This window comes from Gossypium arboreum, chromosome 13 (genome assembly GCF_025698485.1).
Source record: "Gossypium arboreum isolate Shixiya-1 chromosome 13, ASM2569848v2, whole genome shotgun sequence".
NCBI lineage: Eukaryota > Viridiplantae > Streptophyta > Magnoliopsida > Malvales > Malvaceae > Gossypium > Gossypium arboreum.
The window spans coordinates 26,360,662-26,377,746 of record NC_069082.1 but is presented as its reverse complement, the minus strand read 5'-3'; positions in this window follow the sequence as shown (position 1 = coordinate 26,377,746).

Sequence of the window (17,085 nt, the reverse complement as noted above, 5' to 3'; positions counted from 1 at the left end):
TGTTGCATCCTCGAGTTCGGTGGTTCATGGAACGGTACCTACCTTTGATTGAATTCGCACAACAATAGTTTTCAATCAAGTATTAAGATGGCGCTTTACGAGGCTTTGTACGCGCGTAAATGCCGTACACCATTGTTTTGGACCGAGCTCGGTGAGAACAAAATTTTTGGAGTGGATTTGATTAAAGATGCTGAATGTAAAGTAAAAGTAATCCGTGAAAATCAAGATAGCCTCCGATCGTCGTAAATCGTGATGCGGATTTGAAACGAAAGGACATTGAGTATCGTGGGAGATAAAGTGTTTCTTAAAGTTTCGCCAGGAAAAAGATACTCGATTCGGTAGTAAGGGCAAGTTGAGCCGAGATTCATTGGGCCGCACTGAAATCTCTGAACGAGTTGGCCCGATTATGTATCGTTTGATCTTGCCCCTGAACTTGAAAAGATTCACAACGTCTTCCATGTTTCAATGCTTGACGCTATAGATCTGATCCGTCGCACGTAATTAGTCCATCGAGGTTGAAATTCAAGCCGATATGAGTTATGAAGAAGAACCGATTCGTATCCTAGCTCGTGAAATGAAAGAGTTGCGAAACAAAAGGGTTCCGCTAGTGAAAGTGTTATGGCTCAAACACGGATAGAAGAAGCTACTTGGGAACCCGAGAACTCTATGAAAGAGCAATATCCAAACCTATTTACGGTAAGATTTTCGGGGACGAAAATTTCTAAAGTGGGGAGAGTTGTGACGACCTTAAAACGACCCTAGTCGAAATGTGGTTTCGGGACCACAAAACCAAGGCATAAAAATAATTTAATATTTATTTTATTGCCTATAATGTGTGTTAACTCATGTGTGATATTTTTATGCTTTGATTTAGAATTATAGATGTGAATTTCACTAGAAAGGACCTAGTAATAAACTTTGAAAGTATGAGGGGAAATGTGTGATGACTAATTAAAGGATGCATGCAAAACAATGGACTTGCATGTCAAATTCCCCCCCCCATAGCTAGTGGCCGGCCATGACAAGGATTTATGGGCAAAAATCATGTCATGAAACATGTTTGGTAAATGGGTTATGATGGAAAGAATAAAATAAGGGTATGGAATAAACAATTAATGTTAGTAGATGAGAAACAAAAAAAAAAAAAAGTGTCCATCTTCCTCCATAGCTTGGCCGAATGTCCTAAAGAAAGAAACAAAAAAATTTTGTTCATCTCTTTTCACTCTCTTGTTGGCCGAAAATACTAAGGATAAGGAAGGAGTTTTGCTTCATATTTGGTTTGGAAGAGGATTAGGAAGAGGTTGGCTAAACTTGCATCAAGATTAAGGTATGTTTGAGGTTCATGCATGTTTTTAGTTGCTAGCTTAATGTTCTTGTTAGCCCATGGTTCAAATCCTTGTTATGTCATGGGAATGAAATTCGCCAAAGTGAATGTGGTGTTAATGCCATTGCATGTTAAATAACAAGCTTGAAAGTGATACATGTGATGGAGGATTGAAGATTCTTAGATTTTCTTTTAGCATTTTTTTTGAATGAGATACTAAGTTCTTTGTTTCACCATGACCAAATTGAAATGGTGTGGTGTTGTGGTATTCGCCATGATATATCCATAAGTATAATTCATGCATGTTGCATGGTAAGTAAGATTTAAGCTTTGGAAATGTGTATATATTTGGATATAAGCCACTTGAGAATTCGCCCTTGCACCTACATGAATATATGTTTGCACATGATGGATTGGTATGACATATATACTAATTCAAAGTGTATATTTGCTTGTGATGATGTGTTGATTATGAAGTAAATAAGAGATGTGCAATGAATTACGATATGTAATGTGTTAGTAGTAAAATGTATGCTGTTTTTTTGTGTGGTATTAAGTGTATATTCGGCTACATGAGGGTAATTAGTGTGCATGCATTCGGTTTGAGGCAAGCATATTGATGCCTATTCTTGGCTTAGAAAATTCGCTAAGAGGAATATTAACTAATGTGTTGAGTTCGATTTATGATTTCGTACATATGCAACTTTGATGCCTAATGTATATAAGGGCCAAGTACTTTGAACTTCACGTTGATGTTTGAATGTATTGAATTGCTTGTTGTGATGTAAAATGTGCATGACCATTGTGTATTTGAGCTAAAGGATGGCCATATGACCATTTACACTCCTTGTCATATTCGCCATAAGCTATCATGATGAGATTTTAATAAGTTAAATTTGTGTGAATTAGCTCAAGAGCAAAGGGAGCTAAATCCGATAAAGGGAAGGAAAAAGTAGTTGAATAGCACGTCAAATCGCCGACAACATCCGAGGTAAGTCTTCGAGTGATGACCCTACTTGAATTATATCAAAATTATGCTCCTTGTTTGTGTGGCCATTGAGCCGAAATAGTAAAGGTTGATAAATATTTTGTGTTAGAGCTTTAGTAACGAAAATGAACTATGGACGTGTCTTGAATATTGATATATGTGTAAGTGAACATTGGAGATATATCCGGCTAAGACCAAGGCATTCGTGCGAGTTGATATATCCGGGCTAAGACCAAGGCATTCGTATGCGAGTTGATATATCCGGCTAAGACCAAGGCATTCGTGCGAGTTGATATATCCGGCTAAGACCAAGGCCTTTGTGCAAGTCACCAAATCCGGGTTATGACCAAGGCAATCGTATGAAGTCGCTATATCCGGTTAAATCCGAAAGTATGTGATTCGAAGTGAGCAATCTTGCTGTGAAAATTTCAGCTTATACACTTGTGAAAATTCCAGCAATGAGGTATGTTTGTATGTGCTTGTACTAATTGAATTCTTACAAGTAAGTATCGCTAAGTTGATAAACGAGCTACCGCCTTGGGCTAAGTTGTTCTTTTGTGTATAAACATAAGGGTCGGTGATGTGAAATAAGTATGAGTATGGGAATGTGAATTAGTAAAGTGGTTTAATTAGCCATGTGAATAAAATACCTTAGTCAAAGCTGATTTCATTGCATGAGACTTACTAAGCATTAAAATGCTTACCCGCTGCTTTGGCTCTCTGTTTTATAGGTTTCGCTCGTTAGCTATCGGATTCGGGATCAAAGAAGTCAAGTCATCCACACTATCGAAGCCCCATTTTGGTACAAATTTTGGTTGAACTTTGAAATGGCATGTATAGGACCATCCTTTGTTGAAGGTCATGTACCTTCCGGTTTGTGTAAACTTGGATAGCCATGCGAAAATGGCTTATATACGTTTTAGCATAGAACTATAATCGTTTGTATGTTGACCCTTATGAGGTATGGAATTATTTTGAAACGATTAGCCATTGGAATGGTTAATCATGATCACGCTTTGTGCTATGTATGTAAAAAGGGCCAATTGAATCATGGAAAGTATGAAATAGGTAAAGCCTACTAAAGGCAGATGCTGACAGCAGCAGTGACGTGGATGTGAAAAATCACTAAAAATAGTAGGAATGGTATTAAATAGCAAATAAATTATGTAAGTGTACCTTGATGAATCTACTTTCATATGGAAGAAACGAAATGGTCATATGAGTTATAAGTTAACAGATTTTAAAGTTCTTGTGAAATAGGGCCAGAACGGTTTCTGGATCCCCTGTTCCAACTTTGGAAAATCATTGTAAATTAACCAGAGATAATTAGGAGTCATTCCATATATGTGTAGATTCCTCTCTGAGTCTAGTTTCTATAGAAACAAACTCCATCAGTATTGAAGCCCTGTACAGGGAGATATCCAATTCGTAACGCACAAAGGTCAGTGTAGTCGATCCCTACAACAGGCGAGACTTTAACTAATAAACTGTACTAATTGGCTCGACCAAAAATTCTAGAAACAAATATGTAGATGGACATATGAGTCTAGTTTCAGGAAAAATTTACGGAACTGATTTTCGAGTTGTAAAACTCAAGTTATGAATTTTGGAGCGACTAGTACTCAGATTGGCAGCTTGTCTGAAAATTGTCAATAAGTGGGTTGAAGTCTGTTAACACCTCGCGTTCGACTCCGGCGACGGTCTCGGGTTCGGGGTGTTACACTATGCGTCGAGGCAATTAAAGCCACACAAGAAAAATTATCCGACCCATGATCTTGAATTGGCCGCCATCGTATTCGCCTTAAAGATTTGGCGACATTACTTATTTGGTGAAAGGTGCCATGTGTACTCGGATCACAAAAGTCTCAAATATTTGATGACCCAAAGAGACTTAAATCTGCGACAAAGACGTTGGCTCGAGCTGTTAAAGGATTATGAGCTGATCATTGACTATCATCCGGGAAAGGCGAATGTGGTTGCGGATGCCTTGAGTCGTAAATCATTATTCACTTTACGAGCGATGAACGTGCACTTGTCTGTTCGATCCGATAGTGTGTTAGTAGCTGAATTGAAAGCCAAACCACTATTGATACATCAAATTCGAGAAGCTCAGAAAGTCGACGACGAGTTGGCTGCAAAACGGGCTGAGTGTGTTCCGAACAAGGACTCGGAATTTCAAATCGACGATGACGATTGTTTGAGGTTAAAAGTCATCTGTGTGTTCCAAAGAATTCGGAACTCATTTCGATAATTCTGAATGAAGCCCATTGTAGCCGAATGGCAATCCACCCGGGGAGTACGAAGATGTACAATGATTTGAAACGTCGGTTTTGGTGGCATGGTATGAAGCGAGACATCTCCGACTTTGTTTGAGATGTTTAATATGTCAACAAGTGAAAGCGGAACATCGGTGCCTTCAGATTACTTCAGCCAATCACGATACCCGAGTGGAAATGGGATCGAGTCACAATGGACTTTGTATCCGGACTGCCATTGTCAGCAAGTAAGAAGGATGCGGTTTGGGTCATGGTAGATAGATTGACTAAGTCGGCCCACTTTGTCCCCGTACGTACGCATTTTTCAATGGACAAATTAGCCGAATTGTACGTTTCTCAGATTGTGAAATTACACGGGGTGCCTATTTCCATCGTGTCGGATAGAGATCCGAGATTTACCTCGCGATTTTGGAAAAAGTTGCAAGAAGCTTTGGGTACCAAGTTGCATTTCAGCACCGCCTTTCACCCCCAAACCGATGGTCAATCCGAGCGGATAATTCAGATACTTGAGGATATGTTAAGATGTTGCGTCCTCGAGTTTAGTGGTTCATGGGAACGGTATTTGCCGTTGATTGAATTCGCCACAACAACGACTTTCAATCAAGTATTAAGATGGCACCCTACGAGGCCTTGTACGGTCGTAAATGCCGTACACCATTGTTTTGGACCGAGCTCGGTGAAAGCAAGATTTTCGGTGGATTTGATTAGAGATGCTGAATGAAAGTGAAAGTAATCCGTGAAAGTCTCAAGATAGCCTCCGATCGTCGAAGTCGTGACGCGGATCTGAAGCGTAAGGATATCGAGTATCGTGGGTGATAAAGTGTTTCTCAAGGTATCGCCATGGAAAAAGATACTCGATTCGGTAGTAAGGGCAAGCCGAGCCCGAGGTTCATTGGGCCATATGAAATATCCGAAGCGAGTCGGTCCAAAGGGCATATCGTTTGATTTTGCCCCTCGAACTCAAAAGGTTCACGATGTCTTTCACGTTTCGATGCTTCGACGCTATAGATCCGATCTATCGCACGTGATTAGTCCATCGAAATTGAAATTCAAGCTAATATGAGTTATGAGGAAGAACCGATTCGTATCCTATCACGAGAAGTGAAAGAGTTGCGAAACAAGCGGGTTCCGCCGGTGAAAGTGTTATGGCTCAAGCACGGATAGAAGAAGCTACCGGGAGACCGAGAACTCTATGAAAGAGCGATATCCAAACCTATTTACCGTAAGATTTTCGGGACGAAAATTTCTTAAGTGGGGAGAGTTGTGACAGCCCAAAATTGACCCTAGTCGGGATGTGGTTTCGGGACCACAAAACCGAGGCATAAAAATAATTTAAAATTTATTTTGATGCCTATGATATGTGTTAATTTGTGTGTGACATTTTGATGTTTCGATTTAGTGTTATAAATGCTAATTTCACTAGAAAGGACCTAGTAGTGAACTTTGAAAGTATGATGGGAAATGTGTGATGACTAGTTGCTCATGCATGCAAAAATAAGGATTTGCATGTCAAATTCCCCCAACATGAAGTGGCCGCCATGGCAAGAGAGGATGGGCAAAACATGTCATGAAACATGTTTTGTTGGTGCATTAGGGAGAAATAATAAACAAAGGTGTATGGGTAAGAAAAGAATGAAAAAAATGTGTGTGAGTGTGGTATTCCCCCATTGCCGTGAGTGGTAGAGAAAGAAAGAAAAATTTTGTTCATCCTTTCTTTGAGCCAAAACTAAGGAAGAAGGAGGATTTTTATTTCATGCTTGGTTTGGAAGAGATCTAGAAGGAGATTTGGCTAAGTTTGCATCAAGATTAAGGTATGTATGAGGTTGTGTTAGGAGTTTCATGCATGTTTTGGTTGCTAACTTGATGTGCATGTTAGCCATGGCTCAAATCTTTGTTATGCCATGGAAATGGTATTTGGCCAAAGTTGTTATGGTGATAAAGCCATTGCATGCTAAGTGTGAAGCTTGATGATGATGCATGCAATGATGGATTGTCTACTTTTGAGTAAGATTTTGAGTTTTCTTTTTGTTTAATCATGATTGAAGTTGAAAAGGGCATGATTGTCATATTCGCCATGATGCATTCATGAGCATGGTTCATGCTTCTTGCATGTTAGTTAAAATTTGTGTTTTGGATGGCTATGGACACCTTGAAATTCGCCATGCTCATATATGTATATATATGTTTGCACATGATGTTTTGGTTATGAACTAAGTGATGAATATGGTTGTTTAAAGAAGAAGATGTTGAAGAATGATTGTGAAATTGCAAGCACATTCGCCTAGCACACATATGAGTGCTTGATGCTATATTATAAGTTTTGAGCTACAATATGCAAAGCATTAACTAGTAAAATGCATGCTGTTTTTGTGAGGTATTAAGTGCATAATTGGCCTCAACATGTACATGAATATTCGCCTTGGGTAGCCTATTGAAGGCCTTAGCTTTTCCTTGATGCTCGAATAAATTGTATTGAATTGCTTGATGTAGTATAAAATGTGCATGACCATTGTGTATTCAAGCTAAAGAGTGGCCATATGACCATTTAAACTCCTTGTCATATTCGCCATAAGCTAGCACAATGAGGTTTTAATAAATTGAATTTGTTTGAATTAGCTCAAGAGCTAAGAGGGCCACAATTGGACAAGGGGAAGGAAAAAGTGATCGAATAGCCGTAAAAGCCGTTCGGCAACATCCGAGGTAAGTCCTCAAGAAATGACCCTACTCGAATTATGTGAAATGAAATATGGATGTGTAATGATTATTGATTTATGTGTGTATGAGTATTTGAATGATACCGGGCTAAATCTCAAGGCGATTATGCTAGTGATTATAATTGTGTTTGAGCCTTAGTAACGAGAATGAAATATGTATGTCCAATGATTATTGATGTATGTGTGCATGAGAAATTGAATGATATCCGGCTAAGCCTCAAGACAATTATGCTGAAATTATATCCGGTTAAGACCCAAGGCAATTGTGCTAGTGGCTACATCCGGGCTAAGACCCGAAGGCATTTGTGCACGTGGTTATATCCGGTTATATTCCGAAGAATCTTGGGCTGGAGGTGAGTGTTGGTTGCTGTAATAAATTCAATTAGTACACTCGAGAAGCCCAAAGAATAAGGTACGTTTATATGTGCATTGAAAGTCGACATGTTTGAGCAACATTCGCTCAATCGACTAATGAATTTCAGTTATTGAATTGATTGATACTTTGTGAAAGTATATAATGATGAAGTGTGAAGTAAGAATGTGTATTAATGAAATGATGCATTTGGCTATGTGAATGTATTGCTGTAATTAGAGTTGATTATATTCCTTGAGACTTACTAAGCATAAAATGCTTACCCGTTGCTTTGGCTCTTTTTTATAGATTTCGCCGATAGCAATCGGATTCGGGATCAATAAAGTCAAGTCATCCACACTATCAACGTCTCTATTTTGGTATAAATTTTGGTTGAACTTTGAAATGGCATGTATAGGACTACCCTTGTTGGTTAAATATGTTGTGATGTATTTGTGTACGGCCATGCGAAAATGGCTCGTAAAAGTGAAGTATCGACTTAGACTATTTGCGGTTTGTATATGTATATATATGGTGTCATGATGTGATTATGGATTGGAAATGGGAGTGTTGGTCACATGATCAGCCATTGGTATGGTTAAAATGATCATATATGAACCTATGTATGGCAAGACTAGTTGGTTCATGGAGACTACAAAATAGGTAAGACCTACCTTAAAAACAGATGCTGCCAGCTGCAGTGACGTGAATGTGAAAAATCACCAAAATTTGTAGGAATGGTATTAAATAGTGAATAAGCTATGTAAATGAACCTTGATGAGTCTATTTTCATATGGAAGAAACGAAATGGTCATAGGAGTTACATGTTAAGAGATATTAAAGCTATTGTGAGACAGGGCCAGAACGGTTTCTGGGTCCCCTGTCGCAACTTTAAAAATTTGCTATAAATTATCCAGAAAGAATTAGGAGTCATGCCTTATATGTACAGATTACATTTTGAGTCTAGTTTCATTATAAATAAACGGTACCAGTATTAAAGTTCTGTACAGTGAGATATTCAAGTTGTAACACGCGAAGGTCAGAGCAGTTGATCCCTGTAACATGGGTGACTTTAACTAATAAACTGTACCAATTGGCCCGACCAAAAATTCTAGAAATAAATCCATGGATGGATACATGAGTCTAAATTCAGGGAAAATTTACGAAACCAGTTTCTGAGTTTTGAAACTCGAGATATGATTTTTAAGGCGATAGTGACGCAGTTTTCCAGCCTGACTGGAAATGTCAAATTGGTGGGCAAAACAAGTGAACTTGGTTTGTTAACCCCTCGTGTCCGACACCGGCGATGGTCTCGGGTTCGGGGTGTTACAAGTTATAACATAGTTGTTCATATTTTTATTTCACTCTTCCTTCGGGCATACCACCCCTTTATCCAAATATGCACATCTCATCATAATCATAGGAATAGTCTCATAGATTGCTCTCGTATACATCACATAACTACCTTATGGTTTAGTTTAAATCAAGCTCACATATAAGCTTGGAGTACATACCTGTTTAACCTTTCGCATTGCGTATTTTTATAAGCAATTCTTATAAAAGAAGTCTTACCCGGACATAATCTCCACACGTAGTCATCGGGTCTTACCCGGTCATAATCTCCACACGTAGTCATCGGGTCTCACCCGGAACATATTCCAAGTTTCATGTACATTTAATCACATGTTACAACATTCACATTAGCCATTCGGCTTTACCACATATGCATATCACACATATATTTTATTTCAGCCATTAGGCCTTATCACATATACATACACTTTCACATTCACCACATCGGCCATTAGGCCTCATCACATATACATACACTTTCACATTCATCACATCGGCCATTAGGCCTCATCACATATACATCCACTTTCACATTCATCACATCGGCCATTAGGCCTTATCACATATACATACACTTTCACATTCACCACATCGGCCATTAGGCCTCATCACATATACATCCACTTTCACATTCATCACATCGGCCATTAGGCCTTATCACATATACATACACTTTCACATTCATCGCATTGGCCATTCGCCTTATCACACATATATGTATATCATACATATTTCATATTTTCTTGTACATCAATTTCAGCAATAGCGTATAAGCAACTCAAATAGTTTCATCAAAGTTTACAACAAAATCACATATTCACTACAAGCAGTTTTTCTGACCAACAGTTACTAAGTTGTTTATAACTGGAGCTACAAAACTCAAAATCAATTGCCGTTAATTTTCCCCGAATGTAGACTCATGTATCTTCCACCCATAAAATTTTCAGAATTTTAGGTTTGGCCAATCAATACCAGATTTTTCTTAAATTTTCCCCTGTTTCACTGTTTGACTAATCTGACCACTCTTCACTACGAATCAAATTTTTCATTGTACAGAATTCATAATGTGTTCTATTTGACTCCATTTGAAACTAGACTCATTAAGGAGTCTAAGCATATAAATCTTATCTCATAACCATTTTTGTACGAATTATAATGATTTTCCAAAAACAGAACAGGGGATTTCGGAGTCATTCCAACACTGTCGCGCACAACATTAAATATCTCTTTATAGGAAATTTCTTTGCTTCCACGGTCTCTTTTATAAGAAACTAGACCAAATAAGCTTTGATTACATATTTTATTCAGCCTATAATTCCACACCAACAATTTATAGTGATTTTCTAAAATCACCTTACTGCTGCTGTCCAAGCAATTTATTACAATTTGCTCTTAAATTTCCAAGTCCAAACACTTATGAACTTACCATTTGGGTTTAAGACATATCATGGCCACATCATATCTTATCAAATCAACTCATTATGCCCTATTATGATTGAATTTACTCAACGATTTATCGCTTAAAACTTACCTCGAAAGTGGTCGACGACTAGATATCCACGGCTATTCGTTTACTTCCTCTTTTCCCTTATCCGACTTTGATCCTCTAGGCTCTTGAGCTAAATCAAACAATTTACTTCCCAATCAAACACCATCACACGGCATCCATATACATTTTAGAACCATTCTTAGCATATTTACTACTTAAGCATGTAACTTAACAACTTAACCATTAGTTGCCGAACTACAAACAAAACATATTCATACGTCAATATCTCAAACCTTACCATAACAACCAATATGCAAGATATCACATATACATAACTTAGCTTATGAGAACATATGTATTACATCATAAACACATCTTTTACCAATTACCTCACTTAAGCCAAATTTTTTATAATCAATCACAAAGAAAATATACCACAATCACACTTCCAAAATGAGCTACCTCCATGGCCGATTATACTTCATCATTGACATATCTCATTTTCGAATCATATAATCAACATTTGTTCAAGACATCAAACCTCTTTAATTTCGGCTATTACTAATATAAACATTCACAAATATATTCTTAGGAAGACAGATTTCTTTCCATAACACATTCATCATCAATACACCATCACATGCACCATTACAAAGCTTCACTTTTAGCATGAAAATGATATCAACACAATCTTACCTTAGCCGAATATCATCTCCATGACATAGTAAGGATTGGAACCATGGCTAGTTAGAACTCAAGCTAACTACTAAAATATACATGCATCTCATGGCAAAACATCAAACTTACCTTAATAGTGACCTAGGATAGCCGAATGCTTCACTCCTTCTTCCTTTTTTCCTTCAAATTTTCGCCAAAAGATGAATCAAAGGATGAACATTTTTTTTTCTTCTTTGTTTTCTTTCTTCCATTCACGGCAAGGGAGGGGGAGCATGGATGAGACCATTTTTTTTCTTTCTTTGCCCATGCTCTTTAATTTATTTTTCCACCCATGATGCACCAACAAAACATGTCTATGACATGTTTTGCCCATCATCCTTTGTCATGGCCAGCCACTAGCAATTAAAAAGGGGGAATTTGACATGCAAGTCCTCCTTTTTGTTTACATGCACTATTAGATCCTTGTAGATTAGCCTATCACATTTCAAAAGTGTCACACAAGTCCTTTTGACTAAATTCACATGCAATTTACTAAATCGAAGCTTAAGATTTTCACACATTCATATTCACATATTTTAGACCATAAATATCACATCCAAATAATTTGGTGACTCGGTTTAGCGGTCCCGAAATCGCTTTTCGACTAGGGTCGATAGCAATTGTAATTCATTATTGATTTCACATCGATCTATAAAATCATTTTCTTATCTCAAAACAAATGCATAAACATTTCTACAAGTATGCACATATATCTCATTTCCTTGATTTCATAAGCAATAATCACTTAATTTAATTCACAATTGCATTTCAAACACATATCAAGCACATACTAACATGCATAATTCACATCATCAACCCACATATTTGTAACCCACATTTTCATCCATGTATAAGCTGTAACTTGGCCGAAAATACACATATACTCAAACATCCCAATAAATATCCTTTATAACTCCGTCGTATCTCAATATTCAACTTCCACACACCTGAACATTTAATTCATTCAGCACATACGAACATACCTCATTGCTGGAATTTTTTGCAAGCGTATTAACTGAAATTTTACAGCAAGATTGCTCATTTCGAATCACGTACCTTCTGGATTTAACCGGATATAGCGACTCGCCGATTGTCCTCGGGACATGGCCCGTTATAGTTATTCGCACAATTGCCTTCGAAATTAGCCCGATTTAGTAACTTAGCACAAAAGCCTTCGGGACTTAGCCCGGACCATTCGAATAACCAAGCACATATATCAACAAATCAATACACATTCTTATTACATTCTCATTACCAAAGCTCAAACACAAGACACTCATCATATTTACAATTTCGCTCAATAGCCACACACCAAGAGCGTGATTTCGATTTGTTTAAAACATGATCTAATCAAATCATAATTTAAGCTCTATTCACTCAAGAACTTACTTCACATTACCAACCCTTATGTTCATACACAAAAGATCAATTTATCCAAAGGTGGCAGCTCGTTTATCAATCGAGCGAATACTTACTTGTAAGGGCTCAACTAATTCAAGCACATATAGCTCTTACAATGCCATATCCTAGATATGGTCTTACATATGCTCACATCTCGAGCCGATGCCATGTCCTGCATGGTCTTACACATTATCTCAAATCAAAGCCTTCGTCCCTGCACGAGGTCTTACATGAGTCTCATTTCACACACTTAGTGCTCTGTTGAAAACTCGCACACACAAGGCCTCAATTCGATCTCGCACACATAGTGCCTCGGTTACCGATCTCACACACATAGTGCCTCGACATCGATCTCGCACACATAGTGCCTCGACATCGATCTCGCACACATAGTGCCTCGACATCGATCTCGCACACATAGTGCCTCGACATCGATCTCGCACACATAGTGCCTCAATCATTCACACACGTAATGCCCATATTCATTCATTATTACCCATTGAAAGGACTTAACCAAGTCTATAAAACATCATATATGTACACTTTTAAATATATCATCTCATTTAAGTTTGAATTAGTATAGAAATGAACACTTAAACTTTGCTCAAATTACCGCACGAAGCCTACTAGGCACGAAGGCCGAATACACGCCACTAGTATGATTGCTCTTCTGGCCTAGCCCGATACATCACTAGCACGAATGCTCTTGAACTTAGTCCGGATACATCACTCTCAATTCTCATGTACATACACACATATAGCAATACACATTTGTATATCATTTACATTACTTGAATACAAACACAACATGCTTATCGACCACTCAACTTCCAGCCCATAGCCACATACAAAAATCACATTTATAGTCATAAAACTCTTTCAACATTGCATCGCTTATACCCTTAGTTCAATCCAAATCGAAATTCAAATACGAGTACATGATACGTACACTGATCAACTTAATAATTTAGGCGTATCTAAGTGAAGTTATATCACAAATTCTCATAGTCGAAGCTTGCTACAACTCGATCGGGATCAAGATTCATTACAATACAAAGAAACCACATTTTAATAGTCAAAATCATCACACTATCATTTTATCACTTTATGGCATGTATAAATAGACTCACGCGTGCTACGCTAGTCCTAGAATCGACTAAACCGTAGCTCGATACCAATAAAATTGTAACACCCGTGCACTGAGTCCGCTGCCGGAATCGGACATGAGGGGTTAACGGCTTAAACCATTCACTTTCACAGTCCATTTTAAAATGTTTTCCAGGCAGTTAGCTAACTGCGTCACTATCACTTTAAAAATCATATCTTGAGTTCTAAAACTCGAAAACCAGTTTCGTAATTTTTCCCTGAAACTGGACTCATATATGCATCTACAAATTTTTTTCTAGAATTATTGGTCAGGCAAATTAGTACAGTTTATTAGTTAAATTCTCCCCTGTTGCAGGGATCGACTACACTGACCTTCGTGCATTACGAATTGGATATCTCCCTGTACAGGGCTTCAATACTGATGCTGTTTGTTTCTGTAGAAACTAGACTCAAAGAGGAATCTATACATATATGGCATGACTCATAATTATCTCTGGTTAATTTACAATGAATTTCCAAATTTGGAACAGGGAATCCAGAAACTGTTCTGGCCCTGTCTCACGAAAACTTAAATATCTCTTAACATACTGTTCATATGATCGTTTCGTTACTTTCCTACGAAAATAGATTCATCAAGGGTCGACTACATAATTTATTCACTATTTAATTCCCTTTCTACTATTTTTAGTGATTTTTCACATTCACGTCACTGCTGCTACCAGCATCTATTTTAAAGGTAAACTTTACCTATTTCATGGTCCTCCATGGATCAACTAGAGCTTGTCATACATATACCAAAAGTGATCATGAATGACCATTCCATGGCTAACCGTTACCAACATTTCCATACCTCTTGACAAACAACATACAACGATTATAATGCTATGATCAAAGTATATCTAAGCCATTTTCGCATGGCTATCCGAATTTACACAAAACCGAAGGGTACATGACCTACACCAAAAGGGTAGTCCTATACATTAACCAAGATATCCTCTCACTACTAGTCTATTCTATACATGCCATAAGATATTCCAAAACATAGCAGTACCAAACAAAGGATAGTGATAGTGTGACTAGTTGTTGACGATCCCCGAGCCCAGTAGCTTCCAAATGAGATCTATAAAACAGAGGAAACAAAGTACACGGAGTAAGCATTACAATGCTTAGTAAGTTTCAAGCAAAGTCAACAGATAACAATCAAGTTATAACATAGTTGTTCGTATTTTTATTTCACTCTTCCTTCGTGCATACCACCCTTTATCCAAATATGCACATCTCATCATAATCATAGGAATAGTCTCATAGATTGCTCTCGTATACATCACATAACTACCTTATGGTTTAGTTTAAATCAAGCTCACATATAAGCTTGGAGTACATACTGTTTAACCTTTCGCATTATGTATTTTTATAAGCAATTGTTATAAAAGAAGTCTTACCCGGACATAATCTCCACACGTAGTCATCGGGTCTTACCCGGTCATAATCTCCACACGTAGTCATCGGGTCTCACCCGGAACATATTCCAAGTTTCATGTACATTTAATCACATGTTACAACATTCACATTAGCCATTCGGCTTTACCACATATGCATATCACACATATATTTTATTTCAGCCATTAGGCCTTATCACATATACATACACTTTCACATTCACCACATCGGCCATTAGGCCTTATCACATATACATCCACTTTCACATTCATCACATCGGCCATTAGGCCTCATCACATATACATCCACTTTCACATTCATCACATCGGCCATTAGGCCTTTTCACATATACATACACTTTCACATTCACCACATCGGCCATTAGGCCTCATCACATATACATCCACTTTCACATTCATCACATCGGCCATTAGGCCTTATCACATATACATACACTTTCACATTCATCGCATTGGCCATTCGCCTTATCACACATATATGTATATCATACATATTTCATATTTTCTTGTACATCAATTTCAGCAATAGCTTATAAGCAACTCAAATAGTTTCATCAAAGTTTACAACAAAAACACATATTCACTACAAGCAGTTTTTCTGACCAACAGTCACTAAGTTGTTTATAACTGGAGCTACAAAACTCAAAATCAATTGCCGTTAATTTTCCCCGAATGTAGACTCATGTATCTTTCACCCATAAAATTTTCAGAATTTTAGGTTTGCCCAATCAATACCAGATTTTTCTTAAATTTTCCCCTGTTTCACTGTTTGACTAATCTGACCACTCTTCACTACGAATCAAATTTTTCATTGTACAGAATTCATAATGTGTTCTATTTGACTCTATTTGAAACTAGACTCATTAAGGAGTCTAAGCATATAAATCTTATGTCATAACCATTTTTTTACGAATTATAATGATTTTCCAAAAACAGAACAGGGGATTTCCGAGTCATTCCAACACTGTCGCGCACAACATTAAATATCTCTTTATAGGAAATTTCTTTGCTTCCACGGTCTCTTTTATAAGAAACTAGACCAACTAAGCTTTGATTACATATTTTATTCAGCCTATAATTCCACACGAACAATTTATTGTGATTTTCTAAAATCACCTTACTGCTGCTGTCCAAGCAATTTATTACAATTTGCTCTTAAATTTCCAAGTCCAAACACTTATGAACTTACCATTGGGGTTTAGGACATATCATGGCCACATCATATCTTCTCAAATCAACTCATTATGCCCTATTATGATTGAATTTACTCAACGATTTATCGCTTAAAACTTACCTCGAAAGTGGTCGACGACTAGATATCCACGGCTATTCGTTTACTTCCTCTTTTCCCTTATCCGACTTTGATCCTCTAGGCTCTTGAGCTAAATCAAACAATTTACTTCCCAATCAAAGACCATCACACGGCATCCATATACATTTTAGAACCATTCTTAACATATTTACTACTCAAGCATGTAACTTAACAACTTAACCATTAGTTGCCGAACCACAAACAAAACATATTCATACGTCAATATCTCAAACCTTACCATAACAACCAATATGCAAGATATCACATATACATAACTTAGCTTATGAGAACATATGTATTACATCATAAACACATCTTTTACCAATTACCTCACTTAAGCCAAATTTTTATAATCAATCACAAAGAAAATATACCACAATCACACTTCCAAAATGAGCTACCTCCATGGCCGATTATACTTCATCAACGACATATCTCATTTTCGAATCATATAATCAACATTTGTTCAAGACATCAAACCTCTTTAATTTCGCTATTACTAATATAAACATTCACAAATATATTCTTAGGAAGACCGATTTCTTTCCATAACACATTCATCATCAATACACCATCACATGCACCATTACAA